General features: G+C 64.1%; 4 non-coding genes across 4 annotated transcripts; all 4 read right to left on the bottom strand.

The window, feature by feature from the left end:
• Positions 1 to 1,637: 1,637 nt before the first annotated feature.
• On the bottom strand, positions 1,638 to 1,756 carry LOC142868528 (5S ribosomal RNA). The gene has a single exon (XR_012917474.1). It is a non-coding gene; the product is annotated as a 5S ribosomal RNA (ribosomal RNA).
• A 3,537-nt stretch (positions 1,757 to 5,293) lies between these two features.
• On the bottom strand, positions 5,294 to 5,412 carry LOC142868527 (5S ribosomal RNA). Its single transcript, XR_012917473.1, has one exon. It is a non-coding gene; the product is annotated as a 5S ribosomal RNA (ribosomal RNA).
• Positions 5,413 to 8,928: 3,516 nt separating this feature from the next.
• On the bottom strand, positions 8,929 to 9,047 carry LOC142868585 (5S ribosomal RNA). The gene has a single exon (XR_012917531.1). It is a non-coding gene; the product is annotated as a 5S ribosomal RNA (ribosomal RNA).
• Positions 9,048 to 12,578: 3,531 nt separating this feature from the next.
• Positions 12,579 to 12,697, bottom strand: LOC142868584 (5S ribosomal RNA). The gene has a single exon (XR_012917530.1). It is a non-coding gene; the product is annotated as a 5S ribosomal RNA (ribosomal RNA).
• Between the last annotated feature and the right edge of the window lie 2,415 nt (positions 12,698 to 15,112).

The following is a 15,112-nucleotide window of genomic DNA, read 5'->3' as shown; positions in this document are numbered from 1 at the left end:
TCCCTGGGGTGCCCAGCACAAAAGTGCAGACAACCACCGGACCCTCAATCTCAGTTTTCGGATGTTTTTGCCACTCTAAGGACCCGCAGGCCAGCTGGGCCTTCTGGCAGGACAGAGAGCCCCGGAATCCGACGTGGAGAGCTGGGTGTACGTCCCCACGAGGAGGCGGTCCCCACCTCCGCGGCTCTCCCCTTGCGGGGGGGAAAAGCAGCCACGGGGCCTCAGAGAAGACACCAGGCTGGGCGCCCGCCCCACAGTGGGGGCACGTCCCCCGCAGGCCACTTAGCGACGGCCGCCGGCCGGCGGACGGTTGGGTGGCGCGAGACGCTGCGGCCGCCCTGCTACCGGGTTCCTGGGAGGGCGTCCTGGAACCAGCGTCCACACCAAGCCCTTGGAAGGCCCAGGCGACGGAGGAGCCCCGTCAGGCAGGGGCCGAGGACGGTGACGGCCCGGGCGGGGAGGAGCGTGTCAGGCAGGGGCAGAGGACGGTGACAGGTGACAGGCCGGGCGGGAAGGAGTCAGTCAGGCAGGGGCCGAGGAGGAGACGGGGCTGGGTAAGGGTTAGGGTTAGAGTCAGGGCACAAGTCACAATCGCAAAGACCTGGAAGCGACCCGAGTGCCCATCGACCCACGAGTGCGTAAATGAAATGTGGCGCGTGGACACCACGGAGTGCTATTCAGCTAGGAGGAGCAGCGGTGAGAGGGCACCTCTCGTGGTTCTCCTGGCCAGAGCTGGAACCCGTTCCAGTAAGCCAGGTAGCCCAAGAATGGACACACGAGCACCACGTGCTCGCGCTCACCAGCAAATGGGTACGAACCGACGGACACCCAAGTGGACACAGAGGAATCACCTTCATCGGGTGGGTGTCGGGCGGGTGGGGGGAGGGGATGGGCATACACCTCCATTAGGAATGGGGTGGGTGCGCACCGACTGGGGGATGGGCGCACTTGAGGCTCTGACCCGAGGGGGGAGGCTGGGAGAGGGCAACGTACCCGACCTTAACATTGGTACCCCCACAATACGCTGGAACAACATCAGAGGTTAATGAATAAGAACACAGGGGGGAGGGGGGCACGGGCAACACATGTCACCTTAATACTTGGACTCCCATCATCTGCTTGAAAAGAGAGAGAAAAGAAAATGCAATCATAGAGATAAGGGACACTTTTTAAACATAATGAATCCGAAGAGAAAAGTAAAAGGAGGCCTGTGGAGCAGGTCTGGGTGTGACTCCGGATCCCCCAACATCAGGTGCCACCACCAAAGATTCCTACGTGTAGCCCATAGAACCCCAAAAGCAACGGGACGAGTTCTGGTCACATACTCCCTCAAAATGACATCCTGGCCTTCTTCTGGAACTCCCTCCCCTCTCAGACTCTCAAGGTTTCCTCCAGCGTGTCGGTTCCCACAGAGCAGACCTTTGGTCTGAGACCTGACAGTCCAGAAGCCACGCATGCTGCCGCGTGACGGCGGTGTCGCGGCTTGGGACAAGAGGAGGCCCCACGGTGCGGGCTGGGGCGCCAGGCACCGCGGCGGGCGCTGAGGGTGGGGGTGACCCCCGCCCGGGGCCGCCGCCTCGCTCCCAGAGAGGGGACAGAACAAGAGGCAAAACAAAACAAAAAAAAAAAAAAAAAGAAGCCTACGGCACCCGGTATTCCCAGGCGGTCTCCCATCCAAGTACTAACCAGGCCCGACCCTGCTTAGCTTCCGAGACCAGACGAGATCGGGCGCGTTCAGGGTGGTGTGGCCCTAGACGGCGGAGGGCGCCCCTGCCCCGCTCAAGAAGCCGAGCCTCTCTGCGCTTCCCCGCCGCCTCCTCCCGCCCCAGGCCCCGCGCCGGCGCTGACCCGCACCGGGCGGGCCTGTTGAGTTCACCGGCCGGGTCCGGCGGGCTCCGAGGGACGGGGGTGACAGGCGGGGCGGGGCGGGGCGGGCAGGGAGCGGCGGGCCGGGGTGGGGGGCTGTCTCTCTATACACACACACACACACACACACACACACACTCACACTCACTCACTCACACTCACACAAGATGCGCCTCCACGGCTGGACTCGCCAAGGTGGAGACCTTCCAGCCCCCTTCCTCTCCTCGCCTGGCCCACCCCCAGCTCGTGGCCGCCCCCGCCGCCGCCGCCGCCGCCGCCGCCGCCGCCGCCGCCGCCGCCGATTGCGCACGCGCGGGTCGCCCGCCCTTTGACCCCAGGCAGGGGCCGCCCTCCCCGACAACCCCTTTCAGCTGCGCCCCCCACCCTGTGGGTGGGCTGCCGCCTATTCCCCCGGGCCCGGGCTGGGGCACAGCGCATGGGGGAGGGGAGCGAGTGTATGGGGCGTCTCTCTCTCTCTCTTGGGATGTGTCCCATGGGTGGGGTGGCGTGGTTAGTGGGGCGCTGAAGAAATCAGTCCCCTCCATCTCCTACCTCTGGAAAACGCCCAAGCCCTTGGAGAACTGCCGGCAACGCGACCGTGGGGGCCGGGACCCTCCTCTGTGTCCTCCTGTGGCCCAGTCCAAGGGGCCTGGGCCTGGCCGGGGCTGCATTGGACCCCGACCCCCCTGGCGTGTGGACTCGCTAAAAATCGGCGATTAGATATTGGATTCCAGCTTCATTGAGGTCATTTCACTAATGAGTGCACCGGAAAGAGTTTCCTAATCCATCTGTGAGGGTGGCAACTGAAAGAGAATTTTAAAGCTGACAGAATAGGCGAGGAAAGGCATAGGAGATTTCCACACCCAGTAAGGAAGCCTTTCCCGAAATGGAAGAAAGAAACGAGCAAACAGAGACACCGGTAGCCCGCCAGGATCAGAGTCTGCCCCCGAGAGAAAGTACCCTGACCAGGTTCACCCGTGGGTGGGTGGCGAGCTAGCGGCATTCAGAAGAGCGAGGCCCGCAGTCTGTGCAGAAGACACCTGCACTCGGGTGTGTGTGGCGGCACGATTCACAAGCAGCTCCAGATGTTAAGCCAAGGAGAAGCCAGGGAGTTCCCAACGCCCCAGGTGTCCTCAGCCCACGACTGGCTGCTGGGGGAATGCGAAGCCCGGCTCCTTGTCTCAGAGCGGGACAACCAGGAGGTGTGACGTACACCCCGGGGTTCCCAGGAGGATCAGGCTGAAGCTGGGACTTGGCCTCAAAGTGTCCCCTCGCACGGCCACCCCCTTCCCCTTCCTGCTCCTCTACTCCTGGTGCCCCTCCATCCAGGGGCCAGACCTTAAAGAGTCACCCGCAAGAGAATCCTGGTCCCAAAGGAGCCTTCTGGGGGACCCGTGCTGAGAGAGGTTGTGGGCATGGCCCGCTGGGGCTCTGCCCGACCCAGGGCTGAGAGATGCAACCTCCCAGCTCTGGGTCCCTGCAGGGGAAGCGTTGGCAAGCACAGGGCCAGTCCTCCAAAGGCCCAGGTGCAGGGAGCCCAGGCCAAGCAGCCTGTGGAAGAAGCCACCCCGGGAACACGACTGCAGGCCACGGCCCTTCCCACCTCCTCCTCCTCCTCCTCCTCCTGCTCCTCCACCCCCCCCCGACCTCCCACCCCCACCCCCGACATGGCGCAGGGCTCAGAGACACCTCAGACACTTGCTACCCAAAGTGCAAAGGGCATCAGTTGCTCCTCCAAACCCCCCCCCCCCCCGCCCAGCAGACCGCGTTGTCCAGCCAGCCCCCGGGCCTCCCTGGGGTGCCCAGCACAAAAGTGCAGACAACCACCGGACCCTCAATCTCAGTTTTCGGATGTTTTTGCCACTCTAAGGACCCGCAGGCCAGCTGGGCCTTCTGGCAGGACAGAGAGCCCCGGAATCCGACGTGGAGAGCTGGGTGTACGTCCCCACGAGGAGGCGGTCCCCACCTCCGCGGCTCTCCCCTTGCGGGGGGGAAAAGCAGCCACGGGGCCTCAGAGAAGACACCAGGCTGGGCGCCCGCCCCACAGTGGGGGCACGTCCCCCGCAGGCCACTTAGCGACGGCCGCCGGCCGGCGGACGGTTGGGTGGCGCGAGACGCTGCGGCCGCCCTGCTACCGGGTTCCTGGGAGGGCGTCCTGGAACCAGCGTCCACACCAAGCCCTTGGAAGGCCCAGGCGACGGAGGAGCCCCGTCAGGCAGGGGCCGAGGACGGTGACGGCCCGGGCGGGGAGGAGCGTGTCAGGCAGGGGCAGAGGACGGTGACAGGTGACAGGCCGGGCGGGAAGGAGTCAGTCAGGCAGGGGCCGAGGAGGAGACGGGGCTGGGTAAGGGTTAGGGTTAGAGTCAGGGCACAAGTCACAATCGCAAAGACCTGGAAGCGACCCGAGTGCCCATCGACCCACGAGTGCGTAAATGAAATGTGGCGCGTGGACACCACGGAGTGCTATTCAGCTAGGAGGAGCAGCGGTGAGAGGGCACCTCTCGTGGTTCTCCTGGCCAGAGCTGGAACCCGTTCCAGTAAGCCAGGTAGCCCAAGAATGGACACACGAGCACCACGTGCTCGCGCTCACCAGCAAATGGGTACGAACCGACGGACACCCAAGTGGACACAGAGGAATCACCTTCATCGGGTGGGTGTCGGGCGGGTGGGGGGAGGGGATGGGCATACACCTCCATTAGGAATGGGGTGGGTGCGCACCGACTGGGGGATGGGCGCACTTGAGGCTCTGACCCGAGGGGGGAGGCTGGGAGAGGGCAACGTACCCGACCTTAACATTGGTACCCCCACAATACGCTGGAACAACATCAGAGGTTAATGAATAAGAACACAGGGGGGAGGGGGGCACGGGCAACACATGTCACCTTAATACTTGGACTCCCATCATCTGCTTGAAAAGAGAGAGAAAAGAAAATGCAATCATAGAGATAAGGGACACTTTTTAAACATAATGAATCCGAAGAGAAAAGTAAAAGGAGGCCTGTGGAGCAGGTCTGGGTGTGACTCCGGATCCCCCAACATCAGGTGCCACCACCAAAGATTCCTACGTGTAGCCCATAGAACCCCAAAAGCAACGGGACGAGTTCTGGTCACATACTCCCTCAAAATGACATCCTGGCCTTCTTCTGGAACTCCCTCCCCTCTCAGACTCTCAAGGTTTCCTCCAGCGTGTCGGTTCCCACAGAGCAGACCTTTGGTCTGAGACCTGACAGTCCAGAAGCCACGCATGCTGCCGCGTGACGGCGGTGTCGCGGCTTGGGACAAGAGGAGGCCCCACGGTGCGGGCTGGGGCGCCAGGCACCGCGGCGGGCGCTGAGGGTGGGGGTGACCCCCGCCCGGGGCCGCCGCCTCGCTCCCAGAGAGGGGACAGAACAAGAGGCAAAACAAAAAAAAAAAAAAAAAAAAAAGAAGCCTACGGCACCCGGTATTCCCAGGCGGTCTCCCATCCAAGTACTAACCAGGCCCGACCCTGCTTAGCTTCCGAGACCAGACGAGATCGGGCGCGTTCAGGGTGGTGTGGCCCTAGACGGCGGAGGGCGCCCCTGCCCCGCTCAAGAAGCCGAGCCTCTCTGCGCTTCCCCGCCGCCTCCTCCCGCCCCAGGCCCCGCGCCGGCGCTGACCCGCACCGGGCGGGCCTGTTGAGTTCACCGGCCGGGTCCGGCGGGCTCCGAGGGACGGGGGTGACAGGCGGGGCGGGGCGGGGCGGGCAGGGAGCGGCGGGCCGGGGTGGGGGGCTGTCTCTCTATACACACACACACACACACACACACACACACTCACACTCACTCACTCACACTCACACAAGATGCGCCTCCACGGCTGGACTCGCCAAGGTGGAGACCTTCCAGCCCCCTTCCTCTCCTCGCCTGGCCCACCCCCAGCTCGTGGCCGCCCCCGCCGCCGCCGCCGCCGCCGCCGCCGATTGCGCACGCGCGGGTCGCCCGCCCTTTGACCCCAGGCAGGGGCCGCCCTCCCCGACAACCCCTTTCAGCTGCGCCCCCCACCCTGTGGGTGGGCTGCCGCCTATTCCCCCGGGCCCGGGCTGGGGCACAGCGCATGGGGGAGGGGAGCGAGTGTATGGGGCGTCTCTCTCTCTCTCTTGGGATGTGTCCCATGGGTGGGGTGGCGTGGTTAGTGGGGCGCTGAAGAAATCAGTCCCCTCCATCTCCTACCTCTGGAAAACGCCCAAGCCCTTGGAGAACTGCCGGCAACGCGACCGTGGGGGCCGGGACCCTCCTCTGTGTCCTCCTGTGGCCCAGTCCAAGGGGCCTGGGCCTGGCCGGGGCTGCATTGGACCCCGACCCCCCTGGCGTGTGGACTCGCTAAAAATCGGCGATTAGATATTGGATTCCAGCTTCATTGAGGTCATTTCACTAATGAGTGCACCGGAAAGAGTTTCCTAATCCATCTGTGAGGGTGGCAACTGAAAGAGAATTTTAAAGCTGACAGAATAGGCGAGGAAAGGCATAGGAGATTTCCACACCCAGTAAGGAAGCCTTTCCCGAAATGGAAGAAAGAAACGAGCAAACAGAGACACCGGTAGCCCGCCAGGATCAGAGTCTGCCCCCGAGAGAAAGTACCCTGACCAGGTTCACCCGTGGGTGGGTGGCGAGCTAGCGGCATTCAGAAGAGCGAGGCCCGCAGTCTGTGCAGAAGACACCTGCACTCGGGTGTGTGTGGCGGCACGATTCACAAGCAGCTCCAGATGTTAAGCCAAGGAGAAGCCAGGGAGTTCCCAACGCCCCAGGTGTCCTCAGCCCACGACTGGCTGCTGGGGGAATGCGAAGCCCGGCTCCTTGTCTCAGAGCGGGACAACCAGGAGGTGTGACGTACACCCCGGGGTTCCCAGGAGGATCAGGCTGAAGCTGGGACTTGGCCTCAAAGTGTCCCCTCGCACGGCCACCCCCTTCCCCTTCCTGCTCCTCTACTCCTGGTGCCCCTCCATCCAGGGGCCAGACCTTAAAGAGTCACCCGCAAGAGAATCCTGGTCCCAAAGGAGCCTTCTGGGGGACCCGTGCTGAGAGAGGTTGTGGGCATGGCCCGCTGGGGCTCTGCCCGACCCAGGGCTGAGAGATGCAACCTCCCAGCTCTGGGTCCCTGCAGGGGAAGCGTTGGCAAGCACAGGGCCAGTCCTCCAAAGGCCCAGGTGCAGGGAGCCCAGGCCAAGCAGCCTGTGGAAGAAGCCACCCCGGGAACACGACTGCAGGCCACGGCCCTTCCCACCTCCTCCTCCTCCTCCTCCTCCTGCTCCTCCACCCCCCCCCCGACCTCCCACCCCCACCCCCGACATGGCGCAGGGCTCAGAGACACCTCAGACACTTGCTACCCAAAGTGCAAAGGGCATCAGTTGCTCCTCCAAACCCCCCCCCCGCCCAGCAGACCGCGTTGTCCAGCCAGCCCCCGGGCCTCCCTGGGGTGCCCAGCACAAAAGTGCAGACAACCACCGGACCCTCAATCTCAGTTTTCGGATGTTTTTGCCACTCTAAGGACCCGCAGGCCAGCTGGGCCTTCTGGCAGGACAGAGAGCCCCGGAATCCGACGTGGAGAGCTGGGTGTACGTCCCCACGAGGAGGCGGTCCCCACCTCCGCGGCTCTCCCCTTGCGGGGGGGAAAAGCAGCCACGGGGCCTCAGAGAAGACACCAGGCTGGGCGCCCGCCCCACAGTGGGGGCACGTCCCCCGCAGGCCACTTAGCGACGGCCGCCGGCCGGCGGACGGTTGGGTGGCGCGAGACGCTGCGGCCGCCCTGCTACCGGGTTCCTGGGAGGGCGTCCTGGAACCAGCGTCCACACCAAGCCCTTGGAAGGCCCAGGCGACGGAGGAGCCCCGTCAGGCAGGGGCCGAGGACGGTGACGGCCCGGGCGGGGAGGAGCGTGTCAGGCAGGGGCAGAGGATGGTGACAGGTGACAGGCCGGGCGGGAAGGAGTCAGTCAGGCAGGGGCCGAGGAGGAGACGGGGCTGGGTAAGGGTTAGGGTTAGAGTCAGGGCACAAGTCACAATCGCAAAGACCTGGAAGCGACCCGAGTGCCCATCGACCCACGAGTGCGTAAATGAAATGTGGCGCGTGGACACCACGGAGTGCTATTCAGCTAGGAGGAGCAGCGGTGAGAGGGCACCTCTCGTGGTTCTCCTGGCCAGAGCTGGAACCCGTTCCAGTAAGCCAGGTAGCCCAAGAATGGACACACGAGCACCACGTGCTCGCGCTCACCAGCAAATGGGTACGAACCGACGGACACCCAAGTGGACACAGAGGAATCACCTTCATCGGGTGGGTGTCGGGCGGGTGGGGGGAGGGGATGGGCATACACCTCCATTAGGAATGGGGTGGGTGCGCACCGACTGGGGGATGGGCGCACTTGAGGCTCTGACCCGAGGGGGGAGGCTGGGAGAGGGCAACGTACCCGACCTTAACATTGGTACCCCCACAATACGCTGGAACAACATCAGAGGTTAATGAATAAGAACACAGGGGGGAGGGGGGCACGGGCAACACATGTCACCTTAATACTTGGACTCCCATCATCTGCTTGAAAAGAGAGAGAAAAGAAAATGCAATCATAGAGATAAGAGACACTTTTTAAACATAATGAATCCGAAGAGAAAAGTAAAAGGAGGCCTGTGGAGCAGGTCTGGGTGTGACTCCGGATCCCCCAACATCAGGTGCCACCACCAAAGATTCCTACGTGTAGCCCATAGAACCCCAAAAGCAACGGGACGAGTTCTGGTCACATACTCCCTCAAAATGACATCCTGGCCTTCTTCTGGAACTCCCTCCCCTCTCAGACTCTCAAGGTTTCCTCCAGCGTGTCGGTTCCCACAGAGCAGACCTTTGGTCTGAGACCTGACAGTCCAGAAGCCACGCATGCTGCCGCGTGACGGCGGTGTCGCGGCTTGGGACAAGAGGAGGCCCCACGGTGCGGGCTGGGGCGCCAGGCACCGCGGCGGGCGCTGAGGGTGGGGGTGACCCCCGCCCGGGGCCGCCGCCTCGCTCCCAGAGAGGGGACAGAACAAGAGGCAAAACAAAAAAAAAAAAAAAAAAAAAAGAAGCCTACGGCACCCGGTATTCCCAGGCGGTCTCCCATCCAAGTACTAACCAGGCCCGACCCTGCTTAGCTTCCGAGACCAGACGAGATCGGGCGCGTTCAGGGTGGTGTGGCCCTAGACGGCGGAGGGCGCCCCTGCCCCGCTCAAGAAGCCGAGCCTCTCTGCGCTTCCCCGCCGCCTCCTCCCGCCCCAGGCCCCGCGCCGGCGCTGACCCGCACCGGGCGGGCCTGTTGAGTTCACCGGCCGGGTCCGGCGGGCTCCGAGGGACGGGGGTGACAGGCGGGGCGGGGCGGGGCGGGCAGGGAGCGGCGGGCCGGGGTGGGGGGCTGTCTCTCTATACACACACACACACACACACACACACACACTCACACTCACTCACTCACACTCACACAAGATGCGCCTCCACGGCTGGACTCGCCAAGGTGGAGACCTTCCAGCCCCCTTCCTCTCCTCGCCTGGCCCACCCCCAGCTCGTGGCCGCCCCCGCCGCCGCCGCCGCCGCCGCCGCCGCCGCCGCCGCCGCCGATTGCGCACGCGCGGGTCGCCCGCCCTTTGACCCCAGGCAGGGGCCGCCCTCCCCGACAACCCCTTTCAGCTGCGCCCCCCACCCTGTGGGTGGGCTGCCGCCTATTCCCCCGGGCCCGGGCTGGGGCACAGCGCATGGGGGAGGGGAGCGAGTGTATGGGGCGTCTCTCTCTCTCTCTTGGGATGTGTCCCATGGGTGGGGTGGCGTGGTTAGTGGGGCGCTGAAGAAATCAGTCCCCTCCATCTCCTACCTCTGGAAAACGCCCAAGCCCTTGGAGAACTGCCGGCAACGCGACCGTGGGGGCCGGGACCCTCCTCTGTGTCCTCCTGTGGCCCAGTCCAAGGGGCCTGGGCCTGGCCGGGGCTGCATTGGACCCCGACCCCCCTGGCGTGTGGACTCGCTAAAAATCGGCGATTAGATATTGGATTCCAGCTTCATTGAGGTCATTTCACTAATGAGTGCACCGGAAAGAGTTTCCTAATCCATCTGTGAGGGTGGCAACTGAAAGAGAATTTTAAAGCTGACAGAATAGGCGAGGAAAGGCATAGGAGATTTCCACACCCAGTAAGGAAGCCTTTCCCGAAATGGAAGAAAGAAACGAGCAAACAGAGACACCGGTAGCCCGCCAGGATCAGAGTCTGCCCCCGAGAGAAAGTACCCTGACCAGGTTCACCCGTGGGTGGGTGGCGAGCTAGCGGCATTCAGAAGAGCGAGGCCCGCAGTCTGTGCAGAAGACACCTGCACTCGGGTGTGTGTGGCGGCACGATTCACAAGCAGCTCCAGATGTTAAGCCAAGGAGAAGCCAGGGAGTTCCCAACGCCCCAGGTGTCCTCAGCCCACGACTGGCTGCTGGGGGAATGCGAAGCCCGGCTCCTTGTCTCAGAGCGGGACAACCAGGAGGTGTGACGTACACCCCGGGGTTCCCAGGAGGATCAGGCTGAAGCTGGGACTTGGCCTCAAAGTGTCCCCTCGCACGGCCACCCCCTTCCCCTTCCTGCTCCTCTACTCCTGGTGCCCCTCCATCCAGGGGCCAGACCTTAAAGAGTCACCCGCAAGAGAATCCTGGTCCCAAAGGAGCCTTCTGGGGGACCCGTGCTGAGAGAGGTTGTGGGCATGGCCCGCTGGGGCTCTGCCCGACCCAGGGCTGAGAGATGCAACCTCCCAGCTCTGGGTCCCTGCAGGGGAAGCGTTGGCAAGCACAGGGCCAGTCCTCCAAAGGCCCAGGTGCAGGGAGCCCAGGCCAAGCAGCCTGTGGAAGAAGCCACCCCGGGAACACGACTGCAGGCCACGGCCCTTCCCACCTCCTCCTCCTCCTCCTCCTCCTGCTCCTCCACCCCCCCCCGACCTCCCACCCCCACCCCCGACATGGCGCAGGGCTCAGAGACACCTCAGACACTTGCTACCCAAAGTGCAAAGGGCATCAGTTGCTCCTCCAAACCCCCCCCCCCGCCCAGCAGACCGCGTTGTCCAGCCAGCCCCCGGGCCTCCCTGGGGTGCCCAGCACAAAAGTGCAGACAACCACCGGACCCTCAATCTCAGTTTTCGGATGTTTTTGCCACTCTAAGGACCCGCAGGCCAGCTGGGCCTTCTGGCAGGACAGAGAGCCCCGGAATCCGACGTGGAGAGCTGGGTGTACGTCCCCACGAGGAGGCGGTCCCCACCTCCGCGGCTCTCCCCTTGCGGGGGGGAAAAGCAGCCACGGGGCCTCAGAGAAGACACCAGGCTGGGCGCCCGCCCCACAGTGGGGGCACGTCCCCCGCAGGCCACTTAGCGACGGCCGCCGGCCGGCGGACGGTTGGGTGGCGCGAGACGCTGCGGCCGCCCTGCTACCGGGTTCCTGGGAGGGCGTCCTGGAACCAGCGTCCACACCAAGCCCTTGGAAGGCCCAGGCGACGGAGGAGCCCCGTCAGGCAGGGGCCGAGGACGGTGACGGCCCGGGCGGGGAGGAGCGTGTCAGGCAGGGGCAGAGGACGGTGACAGGTGACAGGCCGGGCGGGAAGGAGTCAGTCAGGCAGGGGCCGAGGAGGAGACGGGGCTGGGTAAGGGTTAGGGTTAGAGTCAGGGCACAAGTCACAATCGCAAAGACCTGGAAGCGACCCGAGTGCCCATCGACCCACGAGTGCGTAAATGAAATGTGGCGCGTGGACACCACGGAGTGCTATTCAGCTAGGAGGAGCAGCGGTGAGAGGGCACCTCTCGTGGTTCTCCTGGCCAGAGCTGGAACCCGTTCCAGTAAGCCAGGTAGCCCAAGAATGGACACACGAGCACCACGTGCTCGCGCTCACCAGCAAATGGGTACGAACCGACGGACACCCAAGTGGACACAGAGGAATCACCTTCATCGGGTGGGTGTCGGGCGGGTGGGGGGAGGGGATGGGCATACACCTCCATTAGGAATGGGGTGGGTGCGCACCGACTGGGGGATGGGCGCACTTGAGGCTCTGACCCGAGGGGGGAGGCTGGGAGAGGGCAACGTACCCGACCTTAACATTGGTACCCCCACAATACGCTGGAACAACATCAGAGGTTAATGAATAAGAACACAGGGGGGAGGGGGGCACGGGCAACACATGTCACCTTAATACTTGGACTCCCATCATCTGCTTGAAAAGAGAGAGAAAAGAAAATGCAATCATAGAGATAAGGGACACTTTTTAAACATAATGAATCCGAAGAGAAAAGTAAAAGGAGGCCTGTGGAGCAGGTCTGGGTGTGACTCCGGATCCCCCAACATCAGGTGCCACCACCAAAGATTCCTACGTGTAGCCCATAGAACCCCAAAAGCAACGGGACGAGTTCTGGTCACATACTCCCTCAAAATGACATCCTGGCCTTCTTCTGGAACTCCCTCCCCTCTCAGACTCTCAAGGTTTCCTCCAGCGTGTCGGTTCCCACAGAGCAGACCTTTGGTCTGAGACCTGACAGTCCAGAAGCCACGCATGCTGCCGCGTGACGGCGGTGTCGCGGCTTGGGACAAGAGGAGGCCCCACGGTGCGGGCTGGGGCGCCAGGCACCGCGGCGGGCGCTGAGGGTGGGGGTGACCCCCGCCCGGGGCCGCCGCCTCGCTCCCAGAGAGGGGACAGAACAAGAGGCAAAACAAAAAAAAAAAAAAAAAAAAAAGAAGCCTACGGCACCCGGTATTCCCAGGCGGTCTCCCATCCAAGTACTAACCAGGCCCGACCCTGCTTAGCTTCCGAGACCAGACGAGATCGGGCGCGTTCAGGGTGGTGTGGCCCTAGACGGCGGAGGGCGCCCCTGCCCCGCTCGAGAAGCCGAGCCTCTCTGCGCTTCCCCGCCGCCTCCTCCCGCCCCAGGCCCCGCGCCGGCGCTGACCCGCACCGGGCGGGCCTGTTGAGTTCACCGGCCGGGTCCGGCGGGCTCCGAGGGACGGGGGTGACAGGCGGGGCGGGGCGGGGCGGGCAGGGAGCGGCGGGCCGGGGTGGGGGGCTGTCTCTCTATACACACACACACACACACACACACACACACTCACACTCACTCACTCACACTCACACAAGATGCGCCTCCACGGCTGGACTCGCCAAGGTGGAGACCTTCCAGCCCCCTTCCTCTCCTCGCCTGGCCCACCCCCAGCTCGTGGCCGCCCCCGCCGCCGCCGCCGCCGCCGCCGCCGCCGCCGCCGCCGATTGCGCACGCGCGGGTCGCCCGCCCTTTGACCCCAGGCAGGGGCCGCCCTCCCCGACAACCCCTTTCAGCTGCGCCCCCCACCCTGTGGGTGGGCTGCCGCCTATTCCCCCGGGCCCGGGCTGGGGCACAGCGCATGGGGGAGGGGAGCGAGTGTATGGGGCGTCTCTCTCTCTCTCTTGGGATGTGTCCCATGGGTGGGGTGGCGTGGTTAGTGGGGCGCTGAAGAAATCAGTCCCCTCCATCTCCTACCTCTGGAAAACGCCCAAGCCCTTGGAGAACTGCCGGCAACGCGACCGTGGGGGCCGGGACCCTCCTCTGTGTCCTCCTGTGGCCCAGTCCAAGGGGCCTGGGCCTGGCCGGGGCTGCATTGGACCCCGACCCCCCTGGCGTGTGGACTCGCTAAAAATCGGCGATTAGATATTGGATTCCAGCTTCATTGAGGTCATTTCACTAATGAGTGCACCGGAAAGAGTTTCCTAATCCATCTGTGAGGGTGGCAACTGAAAGAGAATTTTAAAGCTGACAGAATAGGCGAGGAAAGGCATAGGAGATTTCCACACCCAGTAAGGAAGCCTTTCCCGAAATGGAAGAAAGAAACGAGCAAACAGAGACACCGGTAGCCCGCCAGGATCAGAGTCTGCCCCCGAGAGAAAGTACCCTGACCAGGTTCACCCGTGGGTGGGTGGCGAGCTAGCGGCATTCAGAAGAGCGAGGCCCGCAGTCTGTGCAGAAGACACCTGCACTCGGGTGTGTGTGGCGGCACGATTCACAAGCAGCTCCAGATGTTAAGCCAAGGAGAAGCCAGGGAGTTCCCAACGCCCCAGGTGTCCTCAGCCCACGACTGGCTGCTGGGGGAATGCGAAGCCCGGCTCCTTGTCTCAGAGCGGGACAACCAGGAGGTGTGACGTACACCCCGGGGTTCCCAGGAGGATCAGGCTGAAGCTGGGACTTGGCCTCAAAGTGTCCCCTCGCACGGCCACCCCCTTCCCCTTCCTGCTCCTCTACTCCTGGTGCCCCTCCATCCAGGGGCCAGACCTTAAAGAGTCACCCGCAAGAGAATCCTGGTCCCAAAGGAGCCTTCTGGGGGACCCGTGCTGAGAGAGGTTGTGGGCATGGCCCGCTGGGGCTCTGCCCGACCCAGGGCTGAGAGATGCAACCTCCCAGCTCTGGGTCCCTGCAGGGGAAGCGTTGGCAAGCACAGGGCCAGTCCTCCAAAGGCCCAGGTGCAGGGAGCCCAGGCCAAGCAGCCTGTGGAAGAAGCCACCCCGGGAACACGACTGCAGGCCACGGCCCTTCCCACCTCCTCCTCCTCCTCCTCCTCCTGCTCCTCCACCCCCCCCCCGACCTCCCACCCCCACCCCCGACATGGCGCAGGGCTCAGAGACACCTCAGACACTTGCTACCCAAAGTGCAAAGGGCATCAGTTGCTCCTCCAAACCCCCCCCCCGCCCAGCAGACCGCGTTGTCCAGCCAGCCCCCGGGCCTCCCTGGGGTGCCCAGCACAAAAGTGCAGACAACCACCGGACCCTCAATCTCAGTTTTCGGATGTTTTTGCCACTCTAAGGACCCGCAGGCCAGCTGGGCCTTCTGGCAGGACAGAGAGCCCCGGAATCCGACGTGGAGAGCTGGGTGTACGTCCCCACGAGGAGGCGGTCCCCACCTCCGCGGCTCTCCCCTTGCGGGGGGGAAAAGCAGCCACGGGGCCTCAGAGAAGACACCAGGCTGGGCGCCCGCCCCACAGTGGGGGCACGTCCCCCGCAGGCCACTTAGCGACGGCCGCCGGCCGGCGGACGGTTGGGTGGCGCGAGACGCTGCGGCCGCCCTGCTACCGGGTTCCTGGGAGGGCGTCCTGGAACCAGCGTCCACACCAAGCCCTTGGAAGGCCCAGGCGACGGAGGAGCCCCGTCAGGCAGGGGCCGAGGACGGTGACGGCCCGGGCGGGGAGGAGCGTGTCAGGCAGGGGCAGAGGATGGTGACAGGTGACAGGCCGGGCGGGAAGGAGTCAGTC

This window comes from Microcebus murinus, unplaced genomic scaffold (assembly GCF_040939455.1).
Source record: "Microcebus murinus isolate Inina unplaced genomic scaffold, M.murinus_Inina_mat1.0 scaf034_hap2_Mmur4.0, whole genome shotgun sequence".
Classification (NCBI taxonomy): Eukaryota; Metazoa; Chordata; class Mammalia; order Primates; family Cheirogaleidae; genus Microcebus; species Microcebus murinus.
This window is presented reverse-complemented; position numbering and strand designations above follow the sequence as displayed.